This window comes from Coffea arabica, chromosome 9e (genome assembly GCF_036785885.1).
Source record: "Coffea arabica cultivar ET-39 chromosome 9e, Coffea Arabica ET-39 HiFi, whole genome shotgun sequence".
NCBI lineage: Eukaryota > Viridiplantae > Streptophyta > Magnoliopsida > Gentianales > Rubiaceae > Coffea > Coffea arabica.
In genome coordinates this window covers 9,645,337-9,661,021 of record NC_092327.1, presented here as the reverse complement: position 1 = coordinate 9,661,021, position 15,685 = coordinate 9,645,337, and the positions used below count along the sequence as shown (strand labels likewise).

Genomic DNA, 15,685 nt, shown 5'->3' with positions numbered 1-15,685 from the left:
TTTCCCCCTACTGGACACTGGCCAGTCTCCACCAGACTTCGTGATCATACTCGAGTATACCAAACATTAACCCAAGGTTACCAATCGCCCGACCGAGTCCGTTTCTGACTCGAGTCGACCGACAACGAAGGGCAAGGGCCCAGTTCAGCCAAAAGGCTTACATTCACTCGCAAGTAGCATTTAATCATTCATTCATTGAAAATTTCATATTCGTTTAGGTCAAGTGCGATAAAGTACACACTCGCCTAGCAAAATTTCATTTTGGCAATCACTAAAACATTCAACATTTAATCAAATATTCACAAATAGTCACAAGTCACAATAATCCACATGGACATAAGAAACATAACGTACGAAGAACACTCACCTATTTAAGAAAAATAACGTCCAAGGTATCCTTCCGGATAACACCCTCAATCACCAAGGAACCCTAATAGTAATCAAAAGAACACATTATGTTTCAACCATCAAAAACCTAAGTGATTCAAAGAGAATCCAAATACGTACTAGTGCAATATATAAATATGAGTTTTAAAGTGAAAAGAGTATATTTAGATCAGAGGACAGTAACTAAGAGTTTTCTCAAATCAAACACAAAACCATACTAAAAAGGTTTTTAGAAAATTCCATTGAAAAATAAATGAACAGTGCCACGTCAGAATCCGGCCAGATTTGCGGCCGAATTCAAGGCAGTGAGCATTCCAAATTTTTTTTCTTCTTCCCCTGTCAATCCGGCCAGCAATCCGGCCGGATATGAAAAATTAATTTTTTTCAAATTTTCGTAAAGCTTTTTGTTTGGTTCGAAACTAACACATACGCAAAGAAATAACGTATAACAAGTGTCTTGGGTAAAATCATATGAAAAGGAATCTAAACAAACCCTAAATGCACACCTAAAACCTCGCTTGATAAAATTAGGTTTTGCGGCCGAGAAACCCTAGGCAATTCTTCTTTGTTTCGGAAAGAAAATGAGTAAACATTTGAAGTTCAAAACTTGACATTTGTAACTAAGTATCATGCTTAAAATGGTTGTCACATTCACCATGCGAAAAGGTACAAATTCAAATGGAATCTAGTTCAAGTAACACCATTAAAGTGGACCTAAGTAAGTCTAAGAAAAGTAAGCCAACGCATCCCCAAATCACATTTCAAATCTCACTTTTACTTATTCAAACTTCAAGAAAATAAACGGACAGCATTTCCGCTTAATTTCTTCACTTTCCACTACAAGAAAAAAGGGCAATAGTGACAACATTTCCTAGTGATGACAAAAAGTCGTCACAAAATGAGGTTGTTTAGTCACGACATTGAAGGTTGTCACAATTGACTCAAAGCAACTAAGTTTTCAGTGACAACCATTAATTGTCGTCACAAAACTACATTGCGCCATGGGACTTGGAAGGCGGGAGTTTTGCGATAGTGACAACTTGATAAAAGTTATCAGTAATTCTACCTCTTTCTTTGACAACTTTTCATTGGTGTCACTATTTATATTTATTGACGACCAATTTTTGTCAGTAAAACTATACTGTAGTTAGTGACAACATAGTATCATCACTAACTTGAACATCTCCAATGCATTTATTTAATTGTGAGTCTCAATATTAATTTAATTTTTTTAAATTTTAATAATTTATTAAACTAGTCATAGTTACTCAAATAATAATAGGTTTTTAACTGGAAAAAATTAATGAAAGTTTCTAATTAGAACAACTATATAAACTATTACAACTTGAAAAAGAGTACATTTACCAGTTGTTCGAATTTAGCAAAAAATTTTCATCCATTATAACCTTTTAATAAATATGTTAAGAAGTAGTGATTAGAAATATATTAGTAAATTTAAATAAAAATTGAAGCTAAAAATTGACTTGGATTGTCTTGATTGACTAGTATCAAATATTTGTTCAAGCTAAACATGAAAAAAAATGGCCCGGGTATTATACAATATACACTAGAAAAGGAACCACTCTTACTGCCCACTTCCAGATGCCTTTAGTACTCTTAACACTCTCAATCCCTCGATCAACCCAACCCCCTTTATTCATTTTCTAAAACCTGAGCAGCAGTAGAGGCGACAATCGGCAGCTGCCGCCGTAAAAAAAGCAAATCTTCATGGAAATCCTGATGGGGAAGACCATCACCCTTGAGGTGGAGTCTTCTGACACCATCGACAATGTCAAGGCCAAAATCCAGGACAAGGAGGGGCATCCTCCCGAAACCAATAGCGCCTCATCTTCATCGGCAAGCAGCTGGAGGACGGCCGTACCCTAGCCGACTACAACAGCCGAAAGGAGCCAGAAGGAGTCCACCATCCACTTCTTTCTCCACCTCCGTGGTGACGCAACACCAAGCCCAAGAAAAAGAAGGCAAGTTTATCAGAAGGCTGGCGGTGATTGAGGGAACTCTGGACTAATTGTGCATTCAACGCTGAAGGGGATCGATGTGCTCTCCACCAACTCTCAGGTAGGTCCTCTTATGTCTCTCCTTGTTTCCCTAATTTTTTCCTCAATTAATTTGCCCTAAATTTTTCCCCAAATTTTTGGCAAAATTTTTACGGTGCCTATAGTTTGAGTTGTGGACTCCTTCTAGTAGAACTGTTTGATCTATAGTTGCAATTGCTTAAGTTATTTTTGTACAACCATGGGATGTAGACTTGATCACCCAATTCCATATGTGAGTCATGGTGACAAAATTCAATGGGTTTATGTGTGGGTGCGGTTTTGGCTTGGGACTAGGTGGGGCAAAAGTTGATGCCTAATTGGATGGTGGTGAAGGGAGTGGAAGAGAGCAAGGAGGTGATTATGGTACGATGTTGCTATGAGTGGCTGCTGGTGAGAGAAATAGTGGGTTAAATGGTGCTGGGTGGAGTGGGAATTGGGGAGTGATTAGTTGATTATCTATGTGGCTGAGCAAAGAGGTAGCACATTAAAGTTTAATCTTCAAAATTTCCAGAAAGCTTCAAACTTTGCTTGAAACTAAGCTAAACTAGAACCACCCATTAAAGTACCTACAGAAACGATTCTTGAAAGGGGTTCTTCGAAATTATTTGGATTTTTATCAAAAATCAAAGCAATAGCTACTGGCTCGTTGTTAATGAGCTTTATTAATTAGTAATAGTGCTAATAATAATATGTATATACATGCTATACATGCTGTTACAATTATCCAATGAAATGACAGAAAAGATTTGAAAGGTAGGAGGTGTGATTGGATGAATTGTGTGGTCTGTTTGAAGCTTTGGTCTTTTCTGGTAGACCAAATATATAGGCTGAAGATATCTATAATTATAGCCCTAATATACATAGGAAAAGAAATACAAATATATAGGCTGACGATATCTATAATTATTTTCCTAAGTAGCATGCTGGTCAATTTGATATTTGTGATTGTTTTCATGGTCAATCTAATTATTCTACACAATTGTATGGTGGTCATGCATGCTATATGATAACATCATGATTTCTCCTTAAAGTTTTAGTAATTGTTTTTCTTTTTTGACTTCTAGTTTATCTCATGATTAACTAATCATACAAGTAACTTGAAACCTATTATAACTTAGAAAGCATCATTCTAAGTTATGAATATGGAATTCATTCCAGTATGCTACTTCCAACATTGAATTGTACTCATATTCCCTTTTCATATATTGTTGATTTGGCGTGCTACTTATATGCATATAATTATATAAATCAATATAGTGTGGATTAGTTTCAGGTAAATCACAAAAATTACTTTATTTCTCTTAGATTTGATTGATTTCTTATTTTTTGTAGCAATTGAAGTTGTTGACATAGGCTTAGGGTCTTCCTCGGATATTCTCATTGAGTTGCATTTTTCACTTTGAGGTACTTTACAGGCACTCTCCCTCAGTCCTTTTTCTTTTGTTTAGTAATCATGAGTACACTTTACTAGAATTTTTGCTTTGCGAATGACCTACAAAAATGTACTGCTGTTCACCAGTACTAATGTTTATTTAAATTATAAGCATTGAGTTGTCATCTGATGATAACGCTGATTTAATAGTACATCATGTTCATATTTGTTTTACTTTTAGCACATGCACCTGATTGTGATCAATTTGAATGATAAAATTTGTGTTTCATTACTTTGGAGTTTCTTTGTTGCTGTTTGCGATGATTAGTTTCCCCAATTTAGTTATTGTGCCTTCATTAAAATAATCTTGGATGCATATATCTTTATGTTAGGATACAAGACAGAGAAAACATGGCTAGGAGTTGGATGATTAAAAACTACCTAGATCCCAAATATTTAGATGGAGTTGGATGTCAATTAAAACTTTTTACTGCCTCATTAATCTAAGGCTGTTTATGCCAATAAGTGATTCATTGAAAAGGAAGGATAAAAAAATCATGAAAATTTTCCTTATGAAACTAAGGTGGCTATTTAATTTTGTTGTTTGTTTTGATTTATTTGAGTATCAATTTACAAGAACGAATAGGTAGTCTTTGTGTATCCCTTTCTTTATAGATGAATCCAATAAAGACTATTTGTATTCGTCTTGTGTTTTTAATTTCATTCTCAGCTGTGAAATTAGTCATGTACTATTAGATTATAACAGATTTGTCCCTAGTCAGTCAGATTGAGATACGAATGCCACTTTGGTTAGTAGCATCCCTAGAGATTCTGTTGTGAATAAGATTCTGCAGCATGATTCTAATGCGATACTTGCCAAGTTTGCTACCTTGCTGTCATAAACATGTAAAATTGCCAGATAATCAGGAAACATGCTAATTCGGTTGCTTTAGATTAGGGGATTTGTCTGGTTCTAATGACTTTATTAGCCTATTGTAATCTCTCAGGTTTCTAGAATACCTGAGAAAATGAGCGAGTGTGGACTTTAATTGTATCAAAAAGTTTGCTATCCAACATCACTATTATTCCCTTTTTTTGGTGGTGTGAAAGACTTGGCATTATCATTGTTAATTATCACTTTTAAGTTTCATTTCCTTATGATATTCTAGGAAGAGTTGTCTTATGTGTTTTTTTGTAATGTTAAATGACGTATTGAGACTGATAGAATAGAGAATTTTCTTAAAGATGCAACGGAATGATCTTTTGACCAGGATTTTTGTAAGAAGCTGGCATGGCTTTTCAAGCAAGCTAGGAACTTTTTGTGCCTTTTAATTGTTGGAGAAGATCAATTTGATGAATTTCTTTTTGGATGATTACTCCTTCCTTTGACATGCTAAAATTGCTACCATTCTAAAGGTCATGCTAGAAAACCTGTTGTAAAGTGGATTGAGGTACTCTTGCTCTGCCTTCTTTCTAGACAGGCTAGTGGTCAAGTTGATCATTTTTTACGTGAATATTAACAATACTTATGTTACTGGATGCATATTTAGGTCCATAATTTTAGAAAAGGCAGTAAAATTACCTCTATGAAGATGGTTCAGCTGATGCAACAAGAAAATTAACCCCAAACCATTTTTCCAAAAGCTGGCTTTTTTATCAAGACGAGTTAGAATTCCCAGATGCCAAAAGGTGCTTCTTATCAATAAGCTTTTGCTTTTGTGTGGAAATATAGACAACCAGTATTTGTGCATGCATCAACTCCAAACCATTTTTCCAAAGATTTTAAGCACGATTTTATGGTTAATATGTTTATTTCACATGCAAGTGCTTTCCTACTAGCATAGTCTCTCAAAAAGTCACCTTTAGATCTGGTTGGCATGATAAGAGGACAAATTTCTTGGCTACAAGTTGATGAACTAAAATTTTTTTGTCTTGTAAGATGCAACTTTTACAAGTTGTTATATTTAATTAACTCATAGATTTTAACAATGTAAAACATATAATAAATAAATTCTAACAAATGTGAGATAGCTTTAAAGCTGATAACTTGTGTTCCACTCCTTTGTTCCAAATGGATGTCCTAGCTAGAGTCGGCTCTACTTTAAAATGAACTTAGATAACAATAATGTTTGAAACTTAAATAAGAAGTGGGAAACACATGGATTGCATTATGAATTGAATTTAATAAATGGAGAAGGTTGGGTAACAAGTAGTCAATGGTAAAATTGAGAAAATCGTTACCACTCTTTTTCTTATTGCATGGCATTAAATGCAAAGTTAGACATCAATTTATCGTGAGCAGGGAGTAAGTTGGGATCTTAGTAGATCCACAGAATCTTTATATTGTATAAGATCAAGTTTCCTAAACCTTCACAAGTCCAGCTGGGTACCCTTTCCTTGACTAACTTTTATGTATAGAACTCAAGTATGTAGAAATTTATCAGGAATAGAGGTGTTTGAGGACACTTTTTGATTTGATTGTATTTATTGATTGTCTTGTTTGTAAAGTCCTAGGAAGGCCTTGTTCCTTCAACAGCATGTTTTCTCTATCCTGTCATGAAAAGTATGTACATCCATTTGCTAGCTATGATTTCTTGCATATCTCTGCTTGTAGTTGGTTTTCTATTACTGTTTTGAGTGTGTGTAAAATGATATCCGATAATTTACTATTCGAGTTAGAGATAATATTCAGTCAAAAAATTCTTTGTTAGTTGGCTCCATGACTTTGTTAGGAAGACATGTTAAGCCACTCCGTGAAAAGCTAGTAATATTTTTGTTTGGCCTTGAGTAGTTTGTTAAAAAGGTATTGACCTCACTAATACTTAACTAGCTAACTTCTAAGCTAATTTGGGATATTGTCCTTGTTATGTTAATTTTATGCCTTATTTGTTCTTGTCTTGACTAAGATTCTAATCGTGATTGAGTTTTGTTATAGGTAAATATAAGATATAGTTTATTTTTTTGCTCAAGCTACTTGTTACCTACTAATTATTATACTACTTTATGCAGACTTGTATTGCTTGTTCAAACTCTTTTGGCCTCTAATCCACAGCTACTAATTGATTGAAGAACAATGAAGACAAGGTTGTGTTTTGCTCTTGAAGTGTTTCGGCAGTAGCTACTAGCTAAGTTTAGGACTTAGATTTATTTTTGTAAAGCTGTAGCAGGATGTTGAACTTAAGTATGATATTTTGGCATTTCGAATGTAATGGATGTCTTCTGTTTTTAATTAGCAGGCTTTGTTGTTATTTTTCTCAATTCGTAAATTGAATTGTTGGATTGATTAATTCCAGTATAATTTTCTTTATCAAACTACACGGTTACAGTATATTGTCACTAATTAGACTTCTCCACTGACAATGAAATGTTGTCATTAATTAGTATCTCTAAACTTAAAGCCTACAGTGATGACAAAAAGTTGTCAATATGACGTCTATTTTAGTGACAAGCGTGAACCAAAGTTGTTAGTAATTAGTCAATACAAGCAACAATCATCAAGAAGTTTCAGTGACAATGTTATTGTGGCCATCACTGGCAAGATATAAAGTCATCACTATATTTGTACTTTTTATTGACGAAGTGAGTTGTCAGTAAAGAATGCTATTTACTGACGACATATAAAGTTGTCACTGTACATCTTTACCGACGGGCATTCACTGACGACTCTGTGGCGACTTAAATGTTGTCAGTAATTGTCATCAGTGACGACTTTTACTTTTTTTGTGACAAGAGCTTGTTGTCATTGATGACCTTTTTTCTTGTAGTGTTCCATCCTACAATCAAATACCAAATCTCATCCAAAATCAAATACAATTTCACATACAAATCATAGGCGATAAAACACCTTTCGGCATAACAACCACAACTGAAGCTATACTTATCGGATTGAAACAAATCTTATGGCGTTTCGAAGCCAAGACATATACCTACATTCCTAATGAAGGCCTCCAAAGCCAAATCAGGCATTTTTATGGTCAAAAATTGAAATCACAGAGAGGACAGAAAACTGTCCATGAAACAAGGCTCATGGGCAGTCAAGGGTATTTCGGTCATTCCATAGGCTACAGTACTCCGATTGAGTTGAACTTTTACCAGTAGCTAGATAACTTAAATACCAACAACTTTTATGTTTTGGGCAAGAGCTGATTCGGTCTCTCTCAAGGTCGAATATACCGTGCAAAAATAGGATAGATTACTACCAAAATTGGAAACCCTAATCTGGAATTTGTACATATAAACCAGGAATTTCTTTAGGCAAATGAAATTAACACCAAAACACTAGATTTTTAACATATCAAAACTAGTAAATCATCACCAACCATTAATCATCACATGTGAGCAAAAATTACACCATAAAATTGAAAGTTCCTCAATCACCACTTCTAACCAAGAAATATTGCATAAAACTTCCAAAGTGGCAACCACAAGCCACTAATTTACAACTACTAGGAACAAAGGAAGGTGTTCATATCAATTTACCTTAGAACCTTAAGGAGAATGGTAGCTTAGTCTTTCCTCCTCCAAAACAACTCCACCAACACCTTTAAGCTTTCCTAGTGATCACTTGTATGGAGTAGATTCAAGTTTGGTTGGCTAGAACACAAGATTTGAGCAAGTTTGGAAGCTAAAATTGAAGAGCTCTCTCTTTTGTTTTCTCCTCAAGAGCAACCGGCCAAGACAAAGAAAATTGATCAAAAATTGGTCAAAAATTGGTTTTAGTAAAGGTGATGAATAGTAAGTCAAAAGCCATCCTCCAATGGTATCATAACACTTGGCCTTTCTAGTGTTTTCCCTAATCCTTTGGCTTCCAATGGTTACATCATATAACAAACCTCTAATTATCCTCTAGCACCTTGTAAAATAATAACACTTAGCACAAAACTCACTTAGTCACCAAAATTATATCGCACTTACCGTACTAGCGGGTTCCACGTCTATAACGCACTTCAAATTAACTTACACTAACTCATACTACGAAAATGATTTTAAAACTGTACTTACTTACAAAAATGCATAGAAAATTTAATATTTCCACGAAAAGTATAAAATGTAGGCAAAGAAATAAAATAATGCTGAGAAAATGTGAAAATTTTTGGGTTCTCACATACTCACTTTTTGACTTGATGAGTGTCAAATGCATGATTTGTTGTGGAATACGTGAATTGTTTCTTGTTAATCATGAGAATTAGAATTGTCGAGACGAATGTGTACTTTATCGCACTCGTTCACTTTTAAACAAAATTATGATCGAATTTCGCTATGTGAATTGATATTCGACTTGTGTGAAGTGATGTGGTTGTGAATAGTATTTGTGATTGTCAATTGGAGCGTTGTCTCATCGACTTATATACGTATTCAGGGGATGGCCAAACTCATAGGCTAACCTTGTGACTCGAGCCGGTATTGGCTTGGTTGAGAAGCTTGGTGAACTATGAGATATTCGTAAAGATTGATCTATTTGAGAGATCTCGCTTGGCATACTCGAGTAGTATCGCCTTTTAAAATGATGAGCAGGTCCGGGACAGGGGGTGTAACGGTGAACGAGATTCGTGAAGTTAAGTGGTGTTCTACTGACTAAATATACCTACCCGGTTAACTGAGTGTCATCACGCGGAGGTATATGATCGAGACTCAGCAAAGCAAGTGGAATCTAGCTCCTGAGAGCTCCTGTATCCTTATTGAGTGTGTTTTATTTTAAATTGTGAATTACTTGAATGTTATAGCTTTATTTCTCGCATAAGTGCTATTGCTACTTGAACTATGTGTTTGCATGCTTTTCTTGGCCTCATTGAGTATTAGCTCATCCCATTAGCTTTGTTTTCCTTAACAGGAGCTGAAATAGAAAGAATTATGGAGAAGCCAACTTGATGGAGTTTTGATTAGAATTTTGAATGTAATTATTTAGACAACTTTTGGAGGTTGTATATTTTGTGGAATGTTGATGTACTTTTGGTATCTTGTGATGTAAGAATTGTATATTTATTAAGGAAGCGACCCTTTCTTTATATCTTCGACTTTTAGTATTGATTGATTTTTCACAAGTTGAATTCGTCTCGTAGTGAGTCCTGGCGAGAGTTAGGCAAGCGTCTCGCCGATACCCTTGGGTTCGCCCTAAGAAGAAGTGGGGGCGTCACAGTTGGTATCAGAGCACTAGGTTTAGAGATCTATTTGGAAAATATATTAGAGACTTTACCCGCGAGAATAGGAATGAGATAATTTAGTTATACCTTAAGTAATGTTTGAGCGAGTTAGTGACTTTAAGTTTCTAACCCGGAAATTGTGGTTGTTTTGTAGGGATGGAGAATGGTAATGGAGAACACGCTACTAATGGTAATGGACTCACTCATGGCCACGTGGAGCCTCTTAGGCCTATTTACTAACGAGCACTTGGTGGAGGGACTCGCGTTCGATTCTCGCCTTCTTCTAGGTTTTTCTATTGTCCCTGTAGGGCGACACATGCTTACCCTAATGACTTGGTACTGTCCATTGATGATAAGCATTGTCAGTTGGTGAATACCAACAAAGCTTTACTCCAGGAGGTCGAGGAGCTGAGCATTATGGTGAACGCTCAGGGCGCTAGGATTGCGGAGTTAGAGGGGATGGTAGTGGACGAGCTGGTTAGGGCTGAGGGCGCTCATGATGAGCTACAGAGGACTAGAGCTCGACTGACTAGGGTAGTCGAGGAGGTTAAGGATCGGGCTGCTGGGATATTGGCTGACACCATTATGCTGATAGATGAGGTGGTAGAGATAGTCGAGAGCCCGGTTCCTGAGGAGGAGCCTTTTGAGGAGGATCCGGAGGAGAACCTAGAGGAGAAGGTCCCGCCTGATAGTCCTGCTGAGGATTAGACTAAGAGTGATAAATCTTTTGACTTTTGTAGTTAGGATTAGTTGGGGTGGTGCTTTTTCAAAAGCCGTTGTATTTTGCTTAATTGTGTGGCCTACTTTTAAGGCACCTAAATCCACTTTTGTCGTGCATGACTAAAAGTACTTTTGTGGCACCTGTGTGTTATATTTTTGTAAATACCTCATGACTTGCTAATTGTATGAACCTTAAACTGTTAATATATGTTAGTTATTGCTATTTCCAATATTTTGATGTTGGCTCTTATTTTAAGAATTTTCCCGCGTAATTATTTTATTTCTTGCATTAGGCATAACTAGGATTATGGACGGATGAAGGAGTGGTAGAGGTCGAGGGTGTGGGACTAGGCAAACCTAACCTCAAGGAGATGATCAAAGATCGGCAACTGGACCGACCCAAGGACAAGAAAATGTAGAAGGTAACCAAGTGACTACTGTCATTAATCGGATGACTGATATTCTAGAACGATTAGCAGAGCGATAGGGTCTAGGGCCAATTAACCAACCCGGGGCCCAAGATAGAGGGGAGGATAGAGCCTTGGAGAGATTTTTGAAATTCACTCCGCCTAAATTTATTAGGGGATCTAATCCCGAGTTAGCGAAAAATTGGCTGGAACGAATGGCTAATATTTTCGCCGCCTTAGACTATACGGAAGAGAGGCAAGTGAACTTTGTTGCCTTTCAATTTGAGGGCGTTGCACGTGCTTCGTGGGATGTGATAAGGGGAAAGTGGGAAAGAGCACAGATCCCTTGGACTTGGAAAAACTTCACGAGGAAGTTCAATGAGAAGTTTTTTCCTCCTTTGATCCAAGAGAAGCGGGAGGACGAATTCATAAAGTTAAGGCAAGGAACCTCTAGCATGGCTGAGTATGAGGGGAAGTTCACTAAACTTTCTAAGTACGCTGCAGAATTGGTGACTAATGAGCGGAAAAGGATAAGGCGCTTTATGCAAGGATTTAATGTGAAAATCCAAGAGGGGTTGGCAGCAGCCCAAATCTCTACGTTCACTGAAGCCATAAAGAAAGCGCAAAGAGTCGAAAGCGCAAGGCTACAAGTTAGGGACTTCCATACTAAGAAAAGGAACATTCCTAGTTACTCTTCTGGACAAGCCAGTAAAAGTGCCCCACTTTTCAAAATGGGAAGGGGAACGGGAGGAGTAAGGACCACTGGAGCTCCAACAGGAGATTTATCAAGAGGAGGTCGTAGTGGACAAGGTCAACTGAGAGGAATACCTTCTAGTGGTTAGACCGTAACTCCTCAAGTTAGTTGTGGCTACTATGGCAAGCCCAACCATGCAGAGAATGATTGTTGGAGGAAATTGGGGAAATGCTTGTATTGTGGCAGTATCAAGCATCAGATATCGAAATGCCCAACCGTACCAAAAGAAGGAGGTAGTACTCAAAGGCCTGAAAAGTCAATCTCTAAGTAGACTAGTGCTGGAGAGAGTCGACCAAAGGTACCTGCTAGGGTTTACGCATTGGACTATCAGCAGATTCCCAATACTACTGAGGTTAAAGGTACGATCCCTATTTTTTACCGTTTAGCTAAGGTTTTAATTGATCCGGGTGTGACGCATTCTTTTGTAAACCCTAACTTTATGAGTGGAATAGATGTGAAGCCAATTAAGTTACCTTATGACTTGGAGGTTAGAACATCTACTGGGGAACAAAGTTTACTTGCTAACTTGGTGTATAGAGATTGCGAGATATGGGTTGAAGAACGGAAGTTACTAGCCGATTTGATGGACTTAAATATTAAGGGGTATGATGTCATCCTAGAAATGGACTGGTTAGCTCACTACCATGCTCAGTTGAATTGTAAGACGAAAACGGTAGAGTTATGTATTCCAGGAGAGGCAACCCTAAAATCATATGTAAAGGGTAGATTAGCCTCATCCGTTCTTATTTTAGGAATTCGAGTTAGAAAAATATTGAGTAAGGGAGCTCAAGGATATTTGGCTTTCCTTGTTAATACTTCTAGTGATAAGGTGAAGTTGGAAGATATGCCTGTAGTGAAGGAGTATCCGGATGTTTTTCCTGAAAAATTAGAGTCTTTGTCTCCAGAAAGAGAGATAGCTTTTAAGATTGATGTGACTCCGGGGATAGAACCTATCCCTAAGACGCCTTATAGAATGGCTCCAGTTGAATTGAAAGAGTTATAGTTGCAATTACAGGACCTTCTAGAGCGAGGCTTTATAAAGGAAAGTGATTCACTGTGGGGAGCTCCGGTGTTGTTCGTTAAAAAGAAAGATAGGAGTGTAAGGCTATGTATAGACTATCGAGGCTTAAACGATGTTACTATTAAGAATAAGTACCCGTTACCCCACATTGATGAGTTATTTGACTAATTGCAAGGGGCGGTAGTATTATCAAAATTAGATCTCAGGCAGGGTTATTATCAACTGAGGATTTTAGAAAAGGATATACCTAAAACTACCTTTAACTCAAGGAATGGACATTTCGAGTTTGCAGTAATGCCGTTCGGATTGACTAATGCACCTGCGGCTTTTATGGATTTAATGCACAGAATCTTTAAGCCTTATTTGGACCAGTTTATAGTAGTATTCATTGATGATATACTGGTGTATTCTAAAACTCTGGAGGATCATGAGAAACATTTGAGAGTTGTTTTACAGATTTTGAGGGAACATCAGTTGTATGCTAAGTTTACCAAATGTGAGTTTTGGTTGAAGGAAGTAACTTTCTTAGGTCATATAATTTCCAAGCATGGAATTAAGGTGGATCCAGCCAAAATTGAAGCGGTTTCTAAGTGGAAGCAACTAGAAAACCCTACTAAAGTTCGAAGTTTTATAGAATTAGCAGGGTATTATCGGAGATTTATCAAAAAATTTTCTAAGATTGCTGGACCCAAGACTGAGTTGACTAAGAAAAGTGAAAAATTTATATGGAACCCGAAATGTGAAGAAAGTTTTTAGGAGTTAAAGAGACGATTGACGAGGGCACCTGTATTACCTTTACCTAATGAAACGGATAACTTTGTAGTATATACAGATGCTTCCAAAGAAGGCTTGGGGTGTGTATTGATGCAGAATGATAAGGTGATTGCATATGCCTCTAGAAAATTAAAGTCGCACGAGAGAAACTACCCAACTCATGATTTGGAGTTAGCAACTGTAGTGTTTGCATTAAAGAAGTGGAGCATTACCTATATGGAGTGACATTTGAGGTTTTCACGGATCACAAGAGCCTTACGTACTTATTTTCCAAAAGAGCTGAATTTGAGACAACGTAGATGGGTGAAATTTGTGAAGGATTATTATTGCAAGATAAACTATCACCCAGGGAAAGCCAATGTAGTGGCCGATGCTTTAAGTCGTCAAGTGCAAGTGGCAGGATTGATGATTAAAGAATTGCACTTGTTGGAAGAGGTTAGTTGTTGAAATCCTCGACTTGAACCGAGAAAAGTGATTCTTGGGAATATTGTCATGAAATCCACTTTGTTGGAACATATCAAGGAAGCTCAGGAGAAGGACGTTGAAGTGCAAAAGTGGTTGGAGAAAGTTAATGAAGGACAAAAGTTGGATTTTAATCTGGGAGTGAATGGTGTACTAAGGTTTTGAAATCGTATAGTAATGTCAAAGGACGAAGGACTTAAGAAGGAAATTTTGGAAGAAGCGTACCGTTCTAAGTATACGATACATCCTGGAGGGAATAAAATGTACTCGAACTTGAAGAGTTTGTACTGGTGGGAGAACATGAATTGTTGGGATGAAATAGGTGAAAGAAAGGTTTTAGACCCCACTACAGTACTATGGATTGAGGAGGCATACGAAAAGGTGAAGTTGATATGCCAGAAGATTCAAACCACACAGAGTCGTCAGAAGAGTTATGCAGATAACTGAAGGAATGATTTAGAATTTGCAGTTGGAGATCAAGTTTTCCTTAAGATCACTCCTCTGAAAGCGAGTTTAATGGCAGGAAAAGGAAAGAAGCTACAATCAAGATTTGTAGGACCATATAAGATTCTTCAACATGTAGGAAATGTGGCCTATAAGTTGGAATTACCACCAAGTCTGTCTCGGATCCATAACGTTTTTCAAGTATCGATGCTCAAGAAATATCATCCAGATCCGTCTCATGTACTGTGACCGAAAAATATTGAGATTGATGAGGCACTGACCTATGAGGAGAAACCGATAAAGCTTCTAGATCGTAAGGTGAAAGAACTGAGGAATAAGCGAATTCCGTTGGTGAAAGTTCTATGGAGAAACCACTGACTGGAGGAAGCAACTTGGAAAGTAGAAGAAGAAATTCGAGAAAAATACCCAGATCTATTTCCAAATCAAGGTATGAATTTCGTGGACGAAATTCTCGTAAGGAGGAGAGGATGTGAGAACTCATGTTTTTATTCTTAAAATAGTCATTTTTATAATTATTTACCCTAGAGTTAGTTAATTATATTATCATTGCATGAATTGCTTTTAAATTTTGCTCTATCGCGCGCGAATCGAAATATCGCGTATTTCGCGTTAGAATGACTAAGTGGGGATTTGAGAAATTTATACTAGACTCGTAAGAGTGAGTAATTACAATGTTAAAGGAACTACATTGGAGGATTAGTGCACAAGTGAAACAAACAAGAGAGAAAAGTGGTAGTGCACCTCACTATTTGAACACTATTCAAAGCTGACTTTTGTAAAGCTTCTTGGTCACATTTTCTTCAAGATTCCAAAGCAAGATTGATCACTCAAAACACTCTCTCTCACTCCTTGTTCGGCCGACCCAAAGAAAGAAAAGGAGGGAAGAAAGCTCTCTTCATCTTGCTCAAATTTTGCTTCCATTTCACTTGAAAATCTTCACCCAACTCACAAAACCTTTGGAGATTAGTTCTAACTTGGAGAAAGACAACATCTTGTGGAGTTTCATGGAGGATTTGTGGTGGAAAAATCTGATTTTTCATCTAGGGTTAGAGGTAACCCTTTAACTCTTCTAGTCTTTCCATTTTCTTCAAGAATGAAGGTTAATTTTCATGGGTTTACAACCCTA

General features: G+C 37.0%; 1 long non-coding RNA gene across 1 annotated transcript; it reads left to right on the top strand.

The window, feature by feature from the left end:
• Positions 1 to 2,410: 2,410 nt before the first annotated feature.
• LOC113709338 (uncharacterized) lies at positions 2,411 to 7,128 on the top strand. Its single transcript, XR_003452649.2, has 3 exons — positions 2,411 to 2,466; positions 3,777 to 3,848; positions 6,826 to 7,128. It is a non-coding gene; the product is annotated as an uncharacterized lncRNA (long non-coding RNA).
• Positions 7,129 to 15,685: the final 8,557 nt, after the last annotated feature.